Below are 21,564 nucleotides of genomic sequence, written 5' to 3' on the forward strand. Positions count from 1 at the left end.
GGCTGGAGAGAAAAAAAAAGGGGGGGGGAAAGGGAGAGAGTCACCTGTCTGATGATGAAGCTGTGCAGCTACGTACTGAACCTTTATCCTCCTCGGGTACAGACGTCGTAGCTGATTGGGCGGCTGCTGCAGCCTGCAGGCCCCGGTGTCATGCTGGAGGGGGTTCCTGCGAGGACACTTGTCTAACGCTCTCCTCTCCTCTCCCGTCTTCTCCTCTCTTTCCCGTCTTCTCTTTTTCTTTTTATCTCAGTCGGTGCCCAGCAACAGCCTGTTGTTTTCCATTCTGGAGCCGTGCACCATGCGTGTATGTCTGCGTGTGCGTGTGTGTGCATGTGTGTGTGAGAGTGTGTGGGAGAGCTGGGTGCTGCAGTGTCGGGAAACAGCCTCAGGAGAAGATCTCTCTTTCCTGCACACATACACAAACACACACACACATGTAAACAATAAACCTATCAACTAATGCATGCATGTACTCTGACAAACACACACACATTGTTAAAAGCATACAGTACCTAGCAGTGCTGTGCTTAAGTGTTACTTAGTGAAACTGGGTGAGCATCTCTCTTGTTTCACTCTTGCTTCTCTCTCTCTCTCTCTCTCTCTCTTTCTTTCACTCCGACACACACACACACACACACACACACACACATGCACACACACCTGCACACACACGAACACACTCTCTTTGTCTTGTGTCTGGCGCTCAGCTGTTTTCTACCACGTCTCCTCCACAACCTGCAACAGGCATCATCATTGCATATGTTTGTGTGTGTGCATTCATGTTTGAGGGGTGTGTGTGTATTTGGAGTATAAGGGGGGAGGGGGAGGGTGTGTGTGTACGTGTGTGTGTGTGTGTGTGTGTGTGTGGAGGGGGGGGGACTCTGATGTCATTGGCTGGCTGGAATGTAAGGGGCGTGGCTTGTAGCAGTAATGATATCTGACAGCGACAGAGAGGGAGAGAGGCGTCGGGTTGCAGCTCCAATAAAAGACTGGAAAAGACAATTTGCTGAAAGACAGACACACACACACAGAGAGAGAGAAGGTGGGGAGGTTAGGCAGAAAAAAGAGAGGGAGAGAGAGACTGAATAATGTACTGAGAGAGAGAGAGAGAGAGACGAGAAGAGAGTGAGACTTGGAGCTACATCAGAGATGTAGGAGGGAGGGGAGGAGAAACAGAAGAGTTGCAGAATGATTCTTCCAACCATCCACCTACTTCAGATGCTCTCCCCCTCGCCTGCATCCTTCCACCTCCCTCCTTTCATCTGTCCAGCCACCCGTCCCTCCCTCCTCCCTCCTTCCTTCCATATTTAATGGGAGCACACACAGTGACAGAGGGGGAGATTGACTGGTCATCTCCTAGGACTCGGAGAGAAGGAGGGAAGGAGGGAGGGAGCGAGGAAGAGGTGGGGTGGAGGAAGACAGAGAGAGAAAGAGTGAACTCCCTTAAATAATCAATCCTCATATCCTGTCGTTGCCTACGTTGGCCCACGCTGCCTCTCACTCTCTGAAGAGGAGGGAAGGAGGAAGGAGAGTTGGAAGAGAGGAGCTTGTTTCGGACTTCCAGAGATGGGGACGATGCACATTTCTCCCGGCTAGAGAGAAGATGCGATGATGGACAGATGGACGGAGGACAAAGACAGAAGGACAAACGGATTGACTGGCGGACAGATGCACAGAGACCCTGATGGATGGACTGATGCTCCAACTCTAAGAGGACTTTGTCTACCTGCCCTGCACTTTCTATCTCCTCCTCCTGCTCCTCCTCCTCCTCAACATCATCATCATCATCTCTTGATCTGCCAGCTGCTCTCACGTCCCTGTGGGATCTGAAGAAGAAGAAGAAGAAGAAGCAGAAAAAAGAGAAAAGAAAGAGATTTTATTAAGAGAAAAGTGACAAGAGGAGATGAGAATATCAGAAATAGCAACGTAATCTTCAGTCGCAACTGGTGACAGCAAAGAGGGAAGAGTTGGACGCTTCATCTGACGGAAACATCACAGGAGCTTGAGAGACAGAACCAGAAAGAGAGAAAGAGAGAGAGGAGAAACTGGGATGGAGAGATGAAGCAGTGGAGAACTACATGAACATGAACTCCACAGCGTCTGTCTGAGGGGACGCAGCAAGGGAAACATCATGAACTATATTTTCGGCAACAACACCCTGTACCCGCGCAGCGGCCGGGTGGGCGGGCCGTCCGGGGGTCAGGGGCCGGGCCTGGGAGTCAAACAGAAGCTGGGGCCCAAGCGGGGCTCCTCGGAGGAGCTGGCGCCTCCCCACACCTCCTCCCCCTCCACCTCCTCCCCCGCCTCCTCCTCCCCCTCCACCTCCTCCTCTCGCTGGCAGCAGCTCCTCACCTTCTTCTCCAGGAGGAGCGCCTTCACCGACTGCATCACCGCCAGCCAGGTAACACACACAGACACACGTCACAGGCGCTCGAGGGCTGGCAGGGGAGCAGGGTGGGAAGAATGTAACTTAACCTGGGTTTTTGTGTGTGTCTGTCTCTGTGTGTGTGTGAGTGTGTGTGTGTGTGCATACTGGACTGGTCATTACATTAACAAACACTCTCTAGTTTCAGTTTCTCAGCCAAAAACAGAAAAGAAACAGGGAGGCAGTCGGGTTTTGAATTAAAGTTGAAGCAGCTCTCTGTTTGTGTTTGAGATTTTTTTGATAATGTTGTCATGGAAATCGGCTCCGGCACAGTCAGTGTACGAGACCCAGAGTGCCAGTGTGTTGCCATGGTAAAGCCATCATTTAGCCCAGCAGTCCTGTGTGGCACAAGCTGCAAAGACAAGACAACGTTGAAATCACAATCTTACCACGGAGACAGAGAGAGAGGGATAGAGAGGGAGGAAGGTGTGTGACGGTGACGGACAGATCGCGATGATACTGTGTCTTTTCCACAGTGAACATAAGGAAATGTGTATAAATAGTAGACACAGGTGGATCTGCCGTCTGAAGTTGTGTGTGTACTTTTTGTGTAAATGAGTTACGACACAGCCTACGCAGATCCTACCTGTGGTGACACCAGAGCTGACGTGTCGTGCTCCCCCTCAAACGATGACACGGCGTCTCGTCACCATACAATGTGTGACCGGTCAGTGTTTGGTTTGTTCCAGCATTAAAAGTGAAGAAAACATCAAGAAAGAAAGACTAATGATGAACTGATGTAAACACAGGGACCCCCAATAGACAAGATATGCAGAGCTCACAGTATCATAAAGTAAATAAAAGATTATGCAGTAGATATAATTACAGCTCCATCATGATTCATGAATGATACATACGTCCTGCGCTGCGGTGCTGCAGTCGATGGGTGAAATACGATGCTCAACTATAACTCAAAGCTGCTTTGCTGTAGGTTTAGTTTCTATACGACGGCTTTAATTCCCCTGAACTATCCTTTACATCCCCAATTATAATATAATAACTTTCCACATGCTGAAATAAAAGCGCGTTAATGACTCTATCTATAATAACGACACATCAAACTGTAGTTAAAGGGGAATTTGTTCGCAGTCTGTCAAAGCGTGTTCCCCTATTTCGCTGCTAACAAAACTCATAATGAACAAAGGTGTTAACCAACTAATTTTATCATAGGCTTCCAGAAGCTTTCATAAATTGCCTAATTAAAATCCTAAGCACTTCATCAACCCTCTAAGGACACACGAGGACAGGAGTGCTGCTTCCATTACATAGATCTTAACATGTCTCTAGTAAACAGGTTTAAATTGTCTTAAGCATCTTCCAACCAGGACTCCTTTCTTTACCACTTATATAATATTGTAGGGAAAAAATGATGTGGTGGCCACAGTAATTACCTTATGCAAATTTCAATAATGCATCAAAGTCTTTTTCTATCTGTTCAGATTCTTAAATTAAAAACTGAGCGCTGAGCTCTGTGCACACAGAAAAATTGTCAAAATAACTTTGATTCCTTTTATGTAGGTTTGTTTGATGTGTAGGTGTTGCCTTATTCATTTTTTTTTTTTTTTTTAATGTGCATTAAAGATGCATATGATCTGCCCTTGGAGGAATATTTTGGGGTCTTGCTCATCAGTATTAAAGACACTCTGCCCTGCACTCTGAGGCGGAGCTGGCCTGTTAGTCCAACGCTGCCATGGGCTGATGTGATTGGTGATTAGTGAGTCTCACCCAAACTCCACCTGCTGATACTGGATTCTTCCTGGACAAGTGTTCATCCAATAGTTAAAGCTTTGTGCTTGAGCCTTTAGTCGACTAAACTGTGAGAAAAGGGACAGTGTACATTAATAAAACATTGTAAAAACAAATGTAAATGTACCAGAGTTAGCTAAAAGGTTAATTTCCATCGGTAGACAGGTGAGAGTCGTTTGGTGAAAGACTTACAGTGTGAGCCGAATAATAGAATTTGGATCCAGTTTGTAAAAAGTAAAAAAAAAAAACTTAAACAAGTGAAAACAAGTGTATGACATCCTAATTACACTGTTATAAATAGATCATGTATGTACTGTAGTTTATTTTATCGATTAACATTCTGATGGTCTTTGGGCAATGGTCATCAGATTTGACAACACGTCACCATGGTTACTACTATGTGTAAATGCAAAAAAAGAGGAATCGTGGTCCTGCATTTCCTCACTTTGCAAAAAAACTAAAAAACAAATCAAACGACGACAGACTTTTTGAGCTGCAGATGACAAACGCAGTGATGTCTCTGCATTATTGATCTGGACGGATGGAGCACCACTCACGTCGTCCAGTCCCGCAGCACTTTAACAGGATCTGCAGATTTACAGCTTGGCCAATGGAAAAAGTTTACACTCAGCCCCCATACCCCCCCAACCCCACCCCACCCTACCCTCCACCCCACCCCATCCTATCCCATCCCATCCCAACCCCTTTGCAGTAATCATACCGGCCAGTGTTTTCCCAAGGTGTTGCCATTTTCCTGTCTGAGGCACTTAGTGCATGACTGATAGGCCATTACGCTAAACACGTACACACACAGCTGTTGATGGGAGCGAGAGAGTGGTGATTCTTGGATTTACTGGTTTGATGTGGTTATACATTTAAAACTCTGTGTGTGTGTGTGTGTGTGTTTGTGTGTGTGTGTGTGTGTGTGTGTGTGTTCCTCTTTCTGTTGTTTGGTGTGATAGTGTGTAAATTCACGGTCATGGCCCAGCCTTGATCAGATTAGTCCGTCCGTCTGTAAAGAGCCATGGAGACCAGAACGACGAAGTCTGGAACATGTTAGAGTCCGGATGTACGTCTTTATCTCATTGTTAAAGGGATAGTTCACCAAAAAATGAGTCATTCAGTTATTATTGACTCACCCTCATGCTGATGAATACCCCGGAGTAGTTTTTTATTCCTCAAAGTGAATCTGAAGACCCGGGAGGGGGCCACGTAGTTCAACAAGATCCTTATGAGAGTCAATAGTGCCCGACACAAACAGGTCCATAAAACTACACAAAAACCCTCTAATATTCCTCCACACTGCTCGTCCACTGCAATCCAAGTGTCCTGAAGGGATATAGTCCAGAATTTTCTCGAAACAACATAATTTAGGACTTTTTTGCCAGGGGCACGCTCTCCTGTTCACGCGTGTGAACGTCAGAGCGCAATACATGACTGTTTAGGCTGTAAAAATATCCTAAATGACATTGTTTCAAGTAAACTCTGGACTATATCCCTTCAGGACACTTGGATTGCAGTGGACGAGCAGTATGGAGGAATATTAAATGGTTTTTGTGTAGTTTTATGGACTTTTTTGCGCCAGGCGCTATTGACTTTCATATAAAGTTTTCATTGGACTATGAACCCCCCTCCCGGGTCTCCAGATGCACTTTGAGGAATAAAAAACTACTCCAGAGTATTCATCAGCATGAGGGTGAGTTAATAATGACTGAATTTCATTTTTTGGTGAACTATTCCTTTAAATCTCCTCTTTTGTTGTGTGATAATCTTATTGATGCCATCAGATCCACCAGTCAGTCTGTCTGTGTCAGAGGCTCCGGTGTTGGTGACCAATCCTAGTTTGATTATCTATCTTCAAAATGATTTTCTAGCATCTCTTTGCTGTTCCCTCTGCAGCTTGGAAAGGTGTTTGTCATATCTGTCCTATGTGTTTTTTAACTATCCTATATATTGATCTGAATTGATCAGTCTCCATAATCACAGGTAAAGTGATAACACTGGTCTTTTCTGTTGTTTTTGTTGTGGGTTATATATATACCCTCATAGAGCTCGCGTGCTGTCTCTGTATAATTGATGAGTGAGGTAAAGCAGAGGTATGAAAGTCATCCTGGCTCTTGAGAAAGAGCTTCTAAAAGCCTTAAAGAGGTGTTTAGTGGTCACAGGAAATGGAGGCAGCGAGGGATGGACGGAGCAGAGCAGGGGAGATGGAGCGATAGAAGGATAGATAGATGGATAGATAGAGAGACACACACCGAAGGAGAGAGAGTATTAGTGATTGATTAGGACTCTCAGAGAAATATGATAGGCCTATTAGCTCAAAGCTGACAATGTAAGTATATCATGCACATTACTCTCTTAGATAATGATGTATCCATCAATGTAAAGAGCACACATGGAGTCAGCTGACAGACCTGGGCTGCACATCAGTTCATCAGTCACTTATCAGGGTTGGTTATGAGGTAAACAGGAGCGATGCATCAGAGGTTTGAGCAGATTGAGTATCAACAGTAACTAGACTGGTATCACGACTTCACGTGTTTTCCTTAACAGTCAGCAAAAAATGTTTGGATTAGAATTGTAATGTGTATTTTTATTTTTACATAAAATGTGTAAACTAGTGAGTAGCAAATCTGTTTTGTTGGTAGAAGTGTTAGTTGTATTGGTCATTTATAAAATGTAAAACTTGTTGGAGACGCGTCATTAACACTCTCAAACATACTGCAAAGTGCGTGTGCACAGTAGAGTTCAACCTACTCTCCCTGACACACACCTCCCCCCTGTAGAGAGCAGCTCGTTATCCTTCTGCTGCCTAAAGAAAAACTTTCCACTTTCCACCGCGCCTCATGGGAAGCCACTGTGTATGTGTGTTTATGTGTGTTTATGTGTGTGTGTGTAGGCTCCTCTCGTCTTCTCTCCCTTTGTTTAGATGCGTTGTTTTGTCGGCGGCGGTGGGCAGTAAATTGAGGTGTGTTTTGTCTTGAAGCGGGAACAGGATCCATCTCTACCTGTGTACGCGCTGGAAACTCAATCACGCTCTCTGCAGCATATTACTGCTATAGATCATCTGTTGCTGCTGAGTGGGCAGTCTGTCATAAACCAAAGTAAGAGTTGTATATTTTTGTGCCTTCGCACCATAACTGTGAATTTTCACCTCCCACAGTCTTTTGCTCACTCAGAAAACTTTACATCATCGCCACATAGAAACGGAGCAGTGCAGGAGTTGGACAGAGGGACGGAGAATTAGCTGTGGACGTATATGAAAACAAACATCATGTTAGCCTCAACTATGGAAAACATAAATCTACAAGAAACCCTCCACTCCACCGTCCTCTGTGCTGATGTCATATGGGAATAAATATTGGAGCAACTTGAAGGTTAAAAGCAACGACTTGGAAACATTAACATGTTCAGACTTGTTTGAACCCCCCCGAGGCGCCACCACCACTGATGTGCACTGCTGTCGGTCGGTTTGATCCCGATCAGCTGTTTCCTGTCACCATCGTGTCGTGATGTAACACAGAGAGAGAGAGAGAAAAAAAAAAACTCCCTCATGTTCATTTCCTAAATTTGAGAACAACAAGTCCTCTGGTGGCTTTATCTGTTCAACTGATGCCGATAGTAACGGAGGTGATGATGTCATCAGTGGGAGGGGCCAATGCTACAGTAATGTTTACAACTTGGACCGCCGTCGTCCGTGGTAACCAACGAGCTCCTCCTCTGATGCTGGCCCAAGACTGCATCGGCGGCGGCATCAGTTGCTGTCATGGTGATGCTGCTATGCAGAACATGACATGTGTGGTTTGGTGTGTGTGTAAGTGTGTGTGTAAGAGTGAGAGACAGAGAGAGATAAAGAAACCAGTACATGATTGTGTGTATAAACTTAAGTTATTAGCATACTTGCACACACACACACAGTGTTGTAGCACTAAGCGGTGCATTAGAGTTGTGGTGCTTGAGAGTATGTGAGGTGTTGCGTCACCTTCTGTGTGTGGGATGATGAAGCTTGCATATCGGCTCCCTCACTCTCTCTCTCTCTCTCCCACACACACACACACACACACACACACACACACACACACACACACACATATAGACACACACTCCTTCTCCAGCAGTCTCCTACCTCCAGCCTGCTCTGTGTCTATGCTGATATAATCAACACAGATTAGCTGACCACGACCAATCACTTAATACGGCCGCTAACTAATGAGGCGGAACACAACACAATGACAGCTCCATCCATCCTCCTGTAATTAGCATGGGATGGTTTTACACGACAGAAGGCTTGACCTATCGCTGTTAAAGACTTCATAACTGGATTGAAATGATGATGTTGATGATGTGAATCTGTGTTTTCACATCTTTGCATCTTTAAACAATGTTGTGTGTTAGTGTTAGTGTCACCAGGTGCAGTGATAATATTAGTTCCTCACAGTAACACGCAGATGTGTTACTGTAAGTGACAGAGGGTTATTATTGGTAGATGCTAATTTGGGAATATGATTGTTATTCAGAGAATACAGTACGAGTCAGCAGCAGCAGTCAGTCACATGTAAGTGATGCCAGCCCTCTTGACCTGTAATTGCTGCGCCTCCTTCTTGGCCAGTCGATGTTTTACTTGATTAGAATTAAAATTTAATGTAATGAAAAATCTGTGACAGCATCCTGTGACACAAAGAGACCTCAGCACCGCCGGTGGTTCAAAGAGTAAGCAGCCGAGTGTTTGTGGTTGTGTGAGATTTTAAAACTATATTTGGTTTAAACGTATTTAAAACTGGAGATTTTGACAAAATAATACAGTACATCATTTGTGCATCTGAACTCAATACACAGGGTTCAAGTTACAAATGGAAAAACATGTCATTTATGTTTATTGCTCAGTCTCGAGGCTCAAATTTCCTTGGTTGCTGTTAATCCATCATCAATCAATGGGTCGATCAGTCAGTCGTCTGAAAATCAATCAACTTTCAGTCATTTTTTTAAGATGAAATAACAAAAAACATTTCCAGCTTCTTAACTGAGCAGATTTGTTGCTTTTTCTTACTCATATATTAATTAACTTAATGTTGTTTGGATAAAACAAAATAAAACTTGAATGTCGGTTTTAATCTTCACTACTCAGACAAAACAATGAATCAAGAAGAATTACAGTAAGAGGTCGAGGTTACAGACAGGAAGAACGACTATACTGCAGTGTTGGAAGTTCGCCAGTGTAGTTTTAAATCATGTTTGTGGTGTAGTGGGGCCGAGGCTGCAGCAGCTCCTCGATCTCTGGCGCCGGTGGCATCTCAAGTCTCTAATTAAGTCATGGAGGAAGAGATCTCAGGGTTGGCAGACACTGTAGACACCTGGACAGAGAAAGAAAAGAAAGAAAGAAAGAAAGAGGCAACCGACACTGAGGCCACGTCCTGAACAGAGAATAGCGTTACAGCTGAATTACTTCCTCTGATTCTTTGGATCACAGTTGAAGAGTCGGCCCAAGCAACGCAGGACGAGCTCGAGTTTCAGCAGGAGGAGCGGGAGGCGGAGGCCGACACAGATAGAGACGGGGAAAGAGAGAGTAGTCTGAACACCATGTCCAACGAGCCGCTGTCTTTACTGCTGATCTGAGGTCAGCGGTTAGTAGGAGGAGGAGGAGGTGGAGGAGGAGGAGGTTCACCTGAGATCTGATCGACAGAGCGTAGAAGACTCAGCTCCACCTCTGCTGACCCTGCTGCTAACTCTCAGATCCAGTTGCAGCTCTGATACAGTAGTTCTGCTTATGATCTTTAGAATAACGAGGGAGGCTGAAGGATTATAGCAAACAAAGAGTTGTGCTGCTGCTTTTCAGTCTGTGTTACACAGCTGTCTTTGAGTCAAATCAGCTCAAAATGTCACAACTTTGTCACAAGCTTTAGCAAAAACTTTTCTTTGAACACTCACATCCATATTGGTGCAGTAAACAACAAACTTTTTTCACATCTGTACTCACACACACTCTTAAAGGGATAGTTCAACATCATTGCCATAATCCCTACAGTCATAGCAGTAGGTTCGTTACCTTTATTTGTCGGTGCAAGCTATTTTTAGAACGGCGGAGCAGAGCCGTGAGCTGCTCAGAGCTACGCTACAGAGGCTGATGGGATTTCTTGGTTTCCCTCATCAAACTTTTCAAATACACAATCCAACAACTCCAAAACTCTCTGGTGGACAAGTTGTGACCTGCACATTCACCACGCTATGAGATAATAACAGAACGTTACGAGACAGAGTTGTTTTCGTGGTAAATTCATGCAAAACCGCTGATGCGCGTTGCCTTCAGGGACAGTTTTTCAGCAAGCTGTCTCTGCATTTACCTCTAAAACAACCCAACGTTCTGTTATTATCTCATAGTGTGGTGAATGTGAAGGTCACAACTTGTCCACCAGAGCGTTTTGGTGGTGTGTTGGTCCTCAGACCTGCACAAGCTGAAATTAGTGATCAGAAACATCTTTATTTGTGATTCTTCATGGATTCCATCATATAATAGACAGTGAAAATGATTCTGAAGCTGCTTGTACTACTACGACTGAGAAGATCTTGACTCAACAAATGCTTTGCATCGGCTCTGATGTAGAAGTTGAAAAGACTTTTGCTATTTCTAGAAATCACAGTCAGGTTTTCTATTCTGCGTTATTGAGCTCAAGATCCTGCTTGCAGTTTGCATGAGAGGTTGATCTAGTGAGTCCTCAAGAACCCCTGGTCCTTATTTATTTGGACAGACTGGATGTAGTTACACATTCTTCCACAAAAACCAAGAAAATATCCCTCTATTATATTGTGGACCCAGTGTAGAGAGTTTCTTCGCATTGGTTTAATGAAGGACTCCCCTGAACACTGGTAGGAATTCCCTGAAAGCTTAATATGACAAATGGACTCATGATGACAAATGTAAATCATGTTTTGAATGTTAGTGACTCTGCAGCTCTTCCATGACTAATCTTGAGGTAAAGGGAATGAAACACACATTCTTTGGGGTTGGTGGCTTCTTGCAACATCTCATAAGCTGTTTCCAACAAGACAAGATGAATATCCACCACTTTCTCTGCACGAAAAGTCAAAGAATCCAGAGTAAGCCCGTGGCTGGTGAAGAAAGTTGAGCTCTGTCGTGTCATTTTCCCTCCCCCATCAGTTTGTTGGAGATGAACCCAGTGCTAAAAACAAAGCAGGAAACCAACCAGACACACGACCCGTGTTTCTCTCTGCTGGATGTTTAATGAGACAGTTGTTGGTTAACACATTAACTGTAACAGCTTGATACAGTGATGGCACACAAGTGTTGCTTTCTGTGGTTTTGTTTTGTTTTTCCCTCACATCACATTATCACCCCTGAAGTCAAACCAAAGCTTCTCTGTCTCCACTCGTGTCTTTTTATCATCACAAACATAAAGATGTGAATTAGTGATACTTAATGATCCAAATTGAAGTTTTTTTTCCACCATAAAAACATAAACCGAGCTCAGACAGACTCTCTAAAGTGAATACTGATTTATTCTGCCATGTTGTGTGTGGCTGCTGGTGTGATATATGATAATGAAGATCTGAGGCTGTGACCTCACATGTCTCATCGCTCCGGATCCATGGAGACCACAGCTCGGCTATGTCGAGATGTAAAATCTCCTCTGAATCCTTTACCTTAGCATGATGTTTAGTGTGTCTGCAGCTGCTTCTCTGGCACTTTCTTGTGTTTTGTGTGTTGTTTGAGACATTTTTTTTAAATAGAAATTCCAAATATTCACTGATCCCAGTTTCTTAGGCCTGGCTACTTTCTCTTGTCATCTGTGACAGAGAAGTGAATATCATGATATATAATTTGACTGTTGCCAGAATAGAACAAGCTTTTTTAATATGCAAGTAGCATTATGAACTTATAATGGACATGGTAACACTTTATAATAAGTACACACTATTAAGCATTAGTTAAGCATTAAACACTGAATTCATCATTTATAACACATGAATACTCATTAGCATGTAGTTTATAAACACAGTTAAAATGTTTTACTCATCATTCATAAGCACCAACTGTATTTATAAACGACATACTAATGAGTATTCATGCGTTTAATGCTTAACTAATGTTTAATAGTGTGTACTTATTATAAAGTGTTACCATGGACACTTTTCACTGCTCTCCGGCAAATATACAGCAAAAAAAGAAGGATTTATTCACTTCGCATTAATCAGTTATGAAAATAATCACTTTTATTCAGTAACCAGTTTGTTGTTTAGATGTTAAGAGCTGTGGTGACACTGAGCTGCTGTTTAACAGGTGGGGGGTGCCTGGTTATTATCCTTAAGAAGTGAACTACTGAACTACACTGTGCAATAATATCCCAAAACCATGTGCAGTGATACTCTCATTCCCTCTAACGCCGGTCGGCCTAAAAATAGTATCATGCATTTGCAAAACATTAGCAATTTTTTTTTCTTTCTTTGTTCTCAGTGTTAAAATGAATCAAAATGAAACCAACCAGTCAGGTACCACAATGGTAACACAATGGTTTGACTTGTGTTGTTTTTCGTAGACTGCTTGTTTTAATGTCTTCTTGACGTCTGCTGCTGCGTGCTGCTTGTGTTCCCACCACGACCGTTTTTTATCTGGAAGTGAGCGAGACATTGATTTGACACGCGGCGCTGCAGCGTCGTCGTATGACCTCATTCATGCTGTCAATCACCGGTGATAACATCAGACAGCTGCAACAAATAACTCAGTAATGATGACGGAGTAGCACTGTGGAGTAGCATCATCGTCATCACCATCATCATCATCATCATCATCTGTGTACATACAGTATGTGTGTTTTAGTCTCCACTTGATGCTCAGTCTGCCTGTGGAGTCTGAGGCCCCCTGCTGGTGACATGCAGCACCACACCCTCGTCTCCCTGCAGACAGAGGAGTTGCAAAATCCTGATCAATTGATTTTTTTGTTGGATGTTTTACACAATTTTTTTTTTCAAATCACCAGTAGAGCCCAGATGTTACTGTCAAGTGTGTGTTTTCACTTCTGTAGATGTGATCCTCTTTAATTCTGCTCTGTGAAGTCAGATGTGGATGTTTGAGGAAGTTAGAGATTTGACACTGGTAATAATATAACAATAAACATATTGTTCCAATCCACAGAATATAAGTATTCAAAATTGTGGACACTTTTTTGGATAATCAGAAGCTTGACAGCACTTGAGGCTTAAAAAGGCCGCTAAATTGATATATTATGGCTTTCTCAGCAGCTAACTTCTGCTAACTGCTCTTGACTAATTGATTAATAAGTCAATTACACGACTTAAATGCTCAATAAATGGGCAAATAATAATAATGAATCATTTTTCTTGGCTGTTTAATTTCAACTTGTGTGGGGTCAGTGTGACAGAGCATTAAATGAGGATTCAGTTGAGCAGCAGCTTGTTTTGAAGAAGAAAACTGAACTATTTGATGTGTTTATTAATGTGCTTTTTTTCCCTTTTTTTTTTTTTTGATAATGCTTTCCAGAGCCGTGTCAAAAGCGAGCGGGGGTAGACGACTAAGTAGAGCTTGATTTATGATGGTGTGGGCTGAGACACGCTGACTCAGAAGTTTGTGAACATTTGAGGACATAGTTTCAAGTTTGTCACGTCTGTGGTGAGATAAACTGTGATCACTCCAGGAGTATTGAACATCTAGTAGTTATTGATTTGGTGGCTGATAATCAGTTTGGTGTGTTTTCAATCACAATGGAGTCAAACTGGACCTTCCTTGTGCAGCTTTATTCATTTTCGATGCCTCATTTCAGCCTCTTGTCTTCCACCTCCCTCCTGCCCCGTCCCTACGTTTTTTTTTTTCTTCATTTCTCAGCAGCAGCAGCAGCAGCACCCCCCCCCCCCCCCCCCCCCCCAGTCTACCCCACCCTCTAGCACTGTATTAGTGCTGGCTTCATTTAGCGCTGTGATGCTAACAGCCTATTCTCCTTGCTCATCCTCTCCTGACTGAGCGGTTAGCCTGCAGCGCTAGCAGCACTTTACACAGGGAACACACACACACACACACACACACATATACACATGTACCCGCTAACACACTGGGCGGCTATAACAGGCTTTCTCTCAGCCGCCCTCACCCTCTCTTCATTTCTTTGTGCGCTCCACACTGGGTGCTGTTTTTTTTAATGTGGCTCTTCTGTCTCTCTATCTGCCTCGCTCACTCCCTCTTATCAGGTTGGTTAGAGGCGAGTTGTGGCATATATTATCTGACATTATAAAGATGTGGACCTCATAGCAATAACCAGATAGGTGTGTGTGTGTGTGTGTGTGTGTGTCTCAGCTTTATGCACAAAGCTCCTGTTCTTTCTTAAATACCAGCTGTGGGCAGCCAGAAGCTGTAATTAACCTGATATGAAACATATTGTTTCCTGGTTATTGTGTCATTTCTTTAATTCTATTTAATTATAAATGTAAACTGAATAACTGAGGAGTTGATTGACAGGTGTTTAAGGGTGTGGTGTTGATACACATGAGACTTTCTATTGCCACAGTTATAATTGTCACACACATGTACATAGTCAACCTTACTTTGCTCAGGAGAATATAGCTTATTCAATAAGTACAATAAGTGATAAGTTCTTTGTAGAGTTACAAGTTTATAGCGGTGTTTCTTGGAAATGTTTCAAAAATGATTGGTTTCAGCATTTATTAATTGATTATAATCAGGGAAAATAGATCAAATAGATAGACGTACAGGGCTAATTCTACTTGTTTGACTAGAATTCTCTGAAATTCAACATTGAATTTTAAAGTGTACATGTAAATTATAGCTCAGCTTATCAGAGGAAACATTAAAAAAACAGAACCAACACTTATTGATAAAATATGGCAACACTTAGCCAGACATAATTCAATTGGTAACGTACTGAGGTTCAATACTGAATCAATTCAGACTCCAATCAACAACAAACAAAATATACAAATTCAGCTTTCCTCATTGTGAATGTGTAAAACACGTTTTCCTGTCGGTTCATACGGCCATGGACCATGGTTGTACAGGCTCATAGTTCTGGACTCTCCCCTGGTCTTCATGACATCTAGACAGCACCTTCAGCCTCAGCTGGTGTGTGTGTGTGTGTGTGTGTGTACAGTACATGTCAGAGATTGGAGACATGGAGATAATATAATGGGGAAATACATCAGGGTGCACACAGATTCACACACACACACACACTTGATACATCTTCAAAAGGAAGTAGGCCAATGCATAGAGACACACACACAGACTCACAGCAGGCATTTCATAGACTTTATTTCAGCCGACCCGGCCTGCCTTGTGATGCTTTAAAAGAACAAGACAAAGGTTGATGGAAGGGACTCGCCTCCACCAATCACAGCACTCCGTTCATTGTACACACATACACACACAGTAACAGAGCTCTGAGCGCTGTATCACTGTCCCCTGGTTGCCTATCGATTAGTCATGCCTGGCTGCTGTCATGTGCAGGAGTCCAGGGATGTCCCTAATTGGTTGGTCCGGGAAAGAGCGAGGGAGAGAGAGAGTTGGAGAGAGAGAGAGAGAGTGGGGGGGCAGACACTGAGAGAGGGAGGCAGCATAGAAAGATGGGAGAGGCTGAGCAAGAGAATTGTGGATAGAGATTTGACCTCATATTAAATCAACGGGAAGACTAAAGAAGAGGGAAAGAAGAAAGACAAATGCTGCTCTCTGACTCTGACGTCTCCTCAACTTGAATTTTTAATGGACACAAAGTCAAACACTGGAATCTACTCTGAGCTCAGGTGCCGTGTCCCTCTCTTACTTTTCTTTGGGAACACATGAATCAAGGTGCATGGTCTTTTTTTCGGAGCGTCAAAGCCACAGGGCGCAGCGACATAGGTGGATAATCCGAGTGACTGACCATCGCGGTGGAGCGATGACCGTGGAATGAGACGGAGAAAAACCTTCCAGTGGAGCGAGTGAACGGATTCGCGACCTCTCCAGAGACAAGAAGCCGGGGCTGAGGGGAAGTTTAAGCCCAGTGTGTCCCAGGTGGTCCTGAACCTTTAATCTTCACCACTGATGCTGTAAACCACAAGAGATGGTGAGGAGGTCAGCGTGCTCCTGCTGGGAGAACAGAGAAGAGCAGAGCTGAGTGGTAGTCGCTCTGCTTTTGAAGGACCGGATGGTGGATGTTCTCAAAACCATGATGGAAAGGACATGGAAACACAGAAGGGATTGTTTTGTTTTTTTTAATCCTGCGATCGTCCAATGATCTGACACACTGATACACAAAGTGAAGACACCGGGGAAGGCAGGACGAGCAACTTTGTCGCCGGACACAAAGGAGGATCGCTTGTTCTGTCGAGGCATGACCTACATTATTCAGACAGAAGTGAGTCTGAGGAGATTCTCCCTTTTGGCGAAGTGGTGACAGTGGGATAAGGAGATAAGAAAGAGGACAAGGAGGGATATCTTGTTGGTTTTTTGTAGTTTTTTTAATACACCTCTGCAGTTATGACCACTTATTTCCACAGCCATGACTTCTGTTGTAGCCCCAAGAAGCCCGGCGGCGGCACCTCTAAGGGCAAATCTGGCAAAGGGAAGACCAAATCAGGGAAGAGCAGCTCTCACTCCAAGCACAACCAGAATTTACTCCAAATACAGACGCCCAACCATCACCAACAGTCGCCGCTGCACTCGCCGAAGCACCATCCCCACTCGCCGAACCACAGCTGCCATTCGCCCAAACACCTGCTTCCTTCTCCATCTCCGAGCTACTACCACATAGCACCACCGTCGCCGTCGCCATCACCGAGTCATCATCAGCTGGCTCCGCCGTCGCCATCGCCAACGATGTACCAGCTGGCTCCACAGTCGCCAAATCACCTCCTGCACTCGCCGAGCCACCACCACCACCACCAGCAGCAGCAGCAGCAGCAGCAGCAGCTTCATCTGTCTGCCAGTCACCACCAGCTTCAGCATCATCATCAAAACCCCCCGGCTTCGCCAAGTCACCTGCTGTCTTCGCAATCCACGCACCAACTCTACCACCACCAGCATCAGCAGCAGCAGCATCAGCTCCATTCGCCCACTCACCACTCGTTCTTCCAGCAGTATCAGCACCACCACCACCACCACTACCCGCCTCCTCTTCCTCACGCCTCCCAGTCGCTGTCCATCCACCCTTTCCACTCGCCGCAGCTGCCCCTGTGCTCGGCGCTGGGCGGCTACGGGTGGAGCACGCTGCCCACCAGCCTGGCCACCCGGGGCTCCAGGGGGAAGTTCCCCAACCTGAGGGACAGCGTGAAGAAGAGTCCCACCAAGAGCAAAGCCAAGTGCAAGGCGGGGAGCCGGCCGTGGCCCAATGACACGTACATCTGGACCGCACACTCGGTGGAGCCCCCCCCTCACGTGCCACTCATGCACCACTTTCCACAAATACAGGCCCATGTGCAGGTAGGTCTGATGAGAGGGCAGTAAACCTGTGTTGTGCACAGTAGTAGTAAGGCAAGGCAATTTTATTTGTATAGCCCGTTTTTACAAACAGTTTGTCTCAAAGGGCTTCACATGTCATCACAACAACATCCTCTGCCCTTAGACCCTCACATCGACTGAGGAAAAACTCCATGGAAAACCCTTTTAACAGGGAAGTAGTAGTAGTAGTAGTAGTAGTAGTGGTATTGCTGCGCTTCAGGCCACTGATCCTACGAGAGGACAGTATGTGTGCGTTTGATGAATTGTGTCTCCTCCACCTGTGATACAGCAAAGTTCATGCTGTTACTAAACAACCTGTGGTGATAAATCACACAATTGGTCCAAAGCTTCCTCCTCTCCTGCACAGTGAACCTGCATAAAATATAGGGCTGGGACGATATGCTTTTCTCCCGATTCGATTCTTCTACGATTTTTTGGATGGCGATTCGATTGAAATTGCGATTCTACGATATTGCTGATTCTCTCGATTTTTAGTCTGCATTTTTAACATTTATCTGCACACAAATACTGTAGGAGCCTATAAATTAACATACTCCATTATAAAGTGAACTTAAACCCTTTTCAAAGCCTGTACTCTCTGTATGTAAAAGAGGCTAACAAATACACATTGCACAATATTTAAAAAAAAAAAAAAAAAAAAAATCGATTTTTGAAAAAAAAAAATCGATTTAAAAATCGTCAAAAAAGATATCGCGATATCTATGTGAATCGATTTTTTCTCCCACCCCTAATAAAATATGTTCACTGTAAAAGCCAGTGCATTTTTCTCATATACTTTTACAACTTTACTTTTACTACTGTCATTGTTTTTGTTTCACTACTATTGCTGACACTCACATAATCTCTCTCTATGCACACGTCCCACAGCTTTGCTATTCTAAGGTTATAAACCAGGGGTGTCAAATGTGCGGCCCGTGGGCCAGAACCAGCCCACCACAGGGTCCAATCCGGCCTAAGGGATGGATTTAGGTGTGAAAATTATATAGAAGACAGAAGAGGCATAATATTGATGAAATTGCACATAATTTTCTCAGACAGTAGAAACATATTTCATAAAAAGATAGTTCATTTAATGTAAACATCTTAATAATGTACATTTTTGCACTAAAACAAAGGGAAGTTTATTCATAGGTTGTTTATTATGCTGTTATTTTACCGGTCTGGCCCACTTGAAATCGCTGCATGTGTCCCCTGAACTAAAATGAGTTTGATACCCCTGTAATAAACCCTGTTAATTGTGTGAACATATGAAGTAAAAATTGAATCTAATTTAGCAGAAAACTATAGACTAAACAGGGCTTCATATTCTTTAAATAACTTTGTTTGAGTTTGACGTTCATAATATGTAAATAGAAGTTAAAATAAAAAATAAAAAAAAGTATGAATAACACCATCAGGTTACATAGTGGAAATTGATTGGTTATTCCATTAAAGTTCAAATTACTTCTGGAATCAATACGTGGCGAGAGATATTAGACACTGAAGAGAAGGATGGGACAAAGAGAGGAGGGAACAAATGTAGCGCGCAGTAATCACCCTGCTGGTTGCTCTACTAGCTGCTGTAATCTGACCACGGTGTGCAGGCATTTTAGAAGTGGAAGGTCACTAACTGTAATGTTGCCATTATCCTTGTCAAACTGCCCTTTTAAGTGAAGCACTGACAGCCTGAAGTGCTTCAGTGCTTTCTCCACTAAACCTGGGCCCCCGAGCTGTCAACGTATCCGTAGTGAGTACAGGATGTGACTGTCTCTCTCTCTCTCTCCCTCTCTGAGGGGATGCTGAAAGTAATTCTGGGAAATACAGAAAACTAACAGACCAAGCAGATTGTGTCTAAATGAGGAGGTTTACGAAAATAACTCATAACAAAAAAAACAAAACAAAGCCCATCACGGAATGATGATAATAGCAGTGAGTGTATTATTGGTTATGGTCAATTTCACCTCACTAATGATGCAATCAAAAGAGCGTGGTCCGTGTCCGTGTGTAACAGGAAGTGTGCGTCGTTATATATAACGGTAGTGTAGTGATTGCTTATCTGGTTTGTGTTCTGCTGGGTACATCATCTGCCGTTGGACGCAGAGATCAGGAGATTGCAAGTAGCGATAAGCGTGACGACGACGACGAGCGCGGCCGTTCTGATTTGATTAGAGTCACACTTCATCTGATTAGCTCATTAGTCAGAGGGAGATTTTTTTTATTACACATTAGGAAGACGAAGACGTGGAGTAGTGGCGATATTAGCTGGGGAGCATTTGTGTGTATGAACGTCGTCGTGTGTGCATGCGTCACTCGTCGGCGAAAGTGACGCCACAGATGTTAGAAAGAGAAACGCTTCCAGGTGTTTTACAGATCATCCGGTGTGTCCCGTGTGGTTTGTTGTGACGTTTCCGCTCCTTCCTTTGAGCTTCACACGTGTTCGGCCCATTGCACTGATTGATTATTTAACTAACTGCTGCTCTGCATCATTACATGTTATGGGATTCCTGACTCCTGTTTATCCAATCCAGATTCATCTGCTAATTGATAATTGGAGCCTATAATCATTATGATGATGATGGTGGTGTAGTAGCTGAGGATCATTTCCCAAAGACAACACACACACACACACATTATACACAAACACTGTAGCATGAGAAGCACTCGTCTATCTGTTTTGTCTGTTTGGATCTCTTTTCTAAGCCGGGCCGTGCCGGACTGAACCAGGCCATAATGCCACCATAACACAGCTGGTGTAACAGCGATTATGTAACGACTAACAGTCACTTGCACAGAGCAACAAAACACTGTCTGGATATGGATATTGTGTGTGTGTGTGTGTGTGCTTTGTGTATTAGTGTGTGAGTGCCTGCTTGTATGTATTGCACATTTGTTCTTTTGGCCTTTTCATGTAACACACACACACACACACACACATATTGATGTTACATAAGCATGCCGTCTGACATGGCGTGTCGATGGAATCACCAGCTGACCGACCAACTGGATTTGTCGCTCTGTGAATGACACACACACACACACACACACACACACACACACACACACACACAGACACACACAGAGATACAGTTGGTTGAGGCGATGAGGAGATGAAGCCCCGGCATCAGATGCTCAGTCAGTGTCACTTTATTGGTAACACAAAACCAAAGATGAAAGGAAATGGTTCCAGAGGTTATACTGTAGATGAACAGGTACTGTAATGCATCAACTGTTATTAACTTCCAAAGTGAATTTGTATTGATTATAGTATATCTATTAGCAGAAAGGAGAGTTGACCGGTTACCTTTGTCAATGTGAGGAGACACAGCTCATCTCTTAATACTGGCAGAGTTCAGATCAAAACCTTGTGATCTCTTCAATAAAGCACTGTATTCATACACACACACACACACACACACACACACACACACACAAATCCAAACAGCTGCAACTGTCAGCACGTCCTTACAGCACCGTATCCCTTTCATCTCTCTCATTCACTCTTTCTCTCAGCCTTCCTCCACGTCTGTTCTCTCACTCTGACGATTGTTGTTCTTTTTCTTGCATCTGCGTTTTTTTTATTTTTTATTTTTTTCAGAAGGGGGTTGGTTGTTGCATCTGTCTTCACCCTCTGCTCCTCGTCGCTGTCTGTTGTTGAGCCGGCAGATTTGACTCCTCCCACCGTACCTATAATCCCTCTGATCCCCCCCGAACCCTCGTCTTCCTCCTCCTCCTCCTCCTCCTCTCTCTGTTCCCATGTGGGATCAAGCATCCAGTCAGTTTGACTGACAGACAGTTGGACATGTGGTGGAGAGAGAGAGAGAAGATAAAGGAGAGGAAAAGGGGGGTGAGAGAGGTCGAGATTAGTGTGGAGGGATAGATGCTGCTGCTGCTCTGTTGCGAGTTGCCGCTGCGAGGTCTGTGTGGACTGTCCATTTGGTCG

The 21,564-nt window shown here is 44.0% G+C and overlaps 1 protein-coding gene across 2 annotated transcripts in view; it reads left to right on the top strand.

Annotated features, from left to right (window-relative positions):
• LOC310984968 (disks large homolog 4-like) overlaps positions 1 to 21,564 on the top strand; it is a 114,311-nt gene that overhangs the window by 43,544 nt on the left and 49,203 nt on the right. The gene's annotated exons all lie outside the window — the stretch shown is intronic.

The sequence above is a fragment of the Trachurus trachurus genome (genome assembly GCF_905171665.1).
Source record: "Trachurus trachurus genome assembly, chromosome: 4".
Taxonomy (NCBI): Eukaryota; Metazoa; Chordata; class Actinopteri; order Carangiformes; family Carangidae; genus Trachurus; species Trachurus trachurus.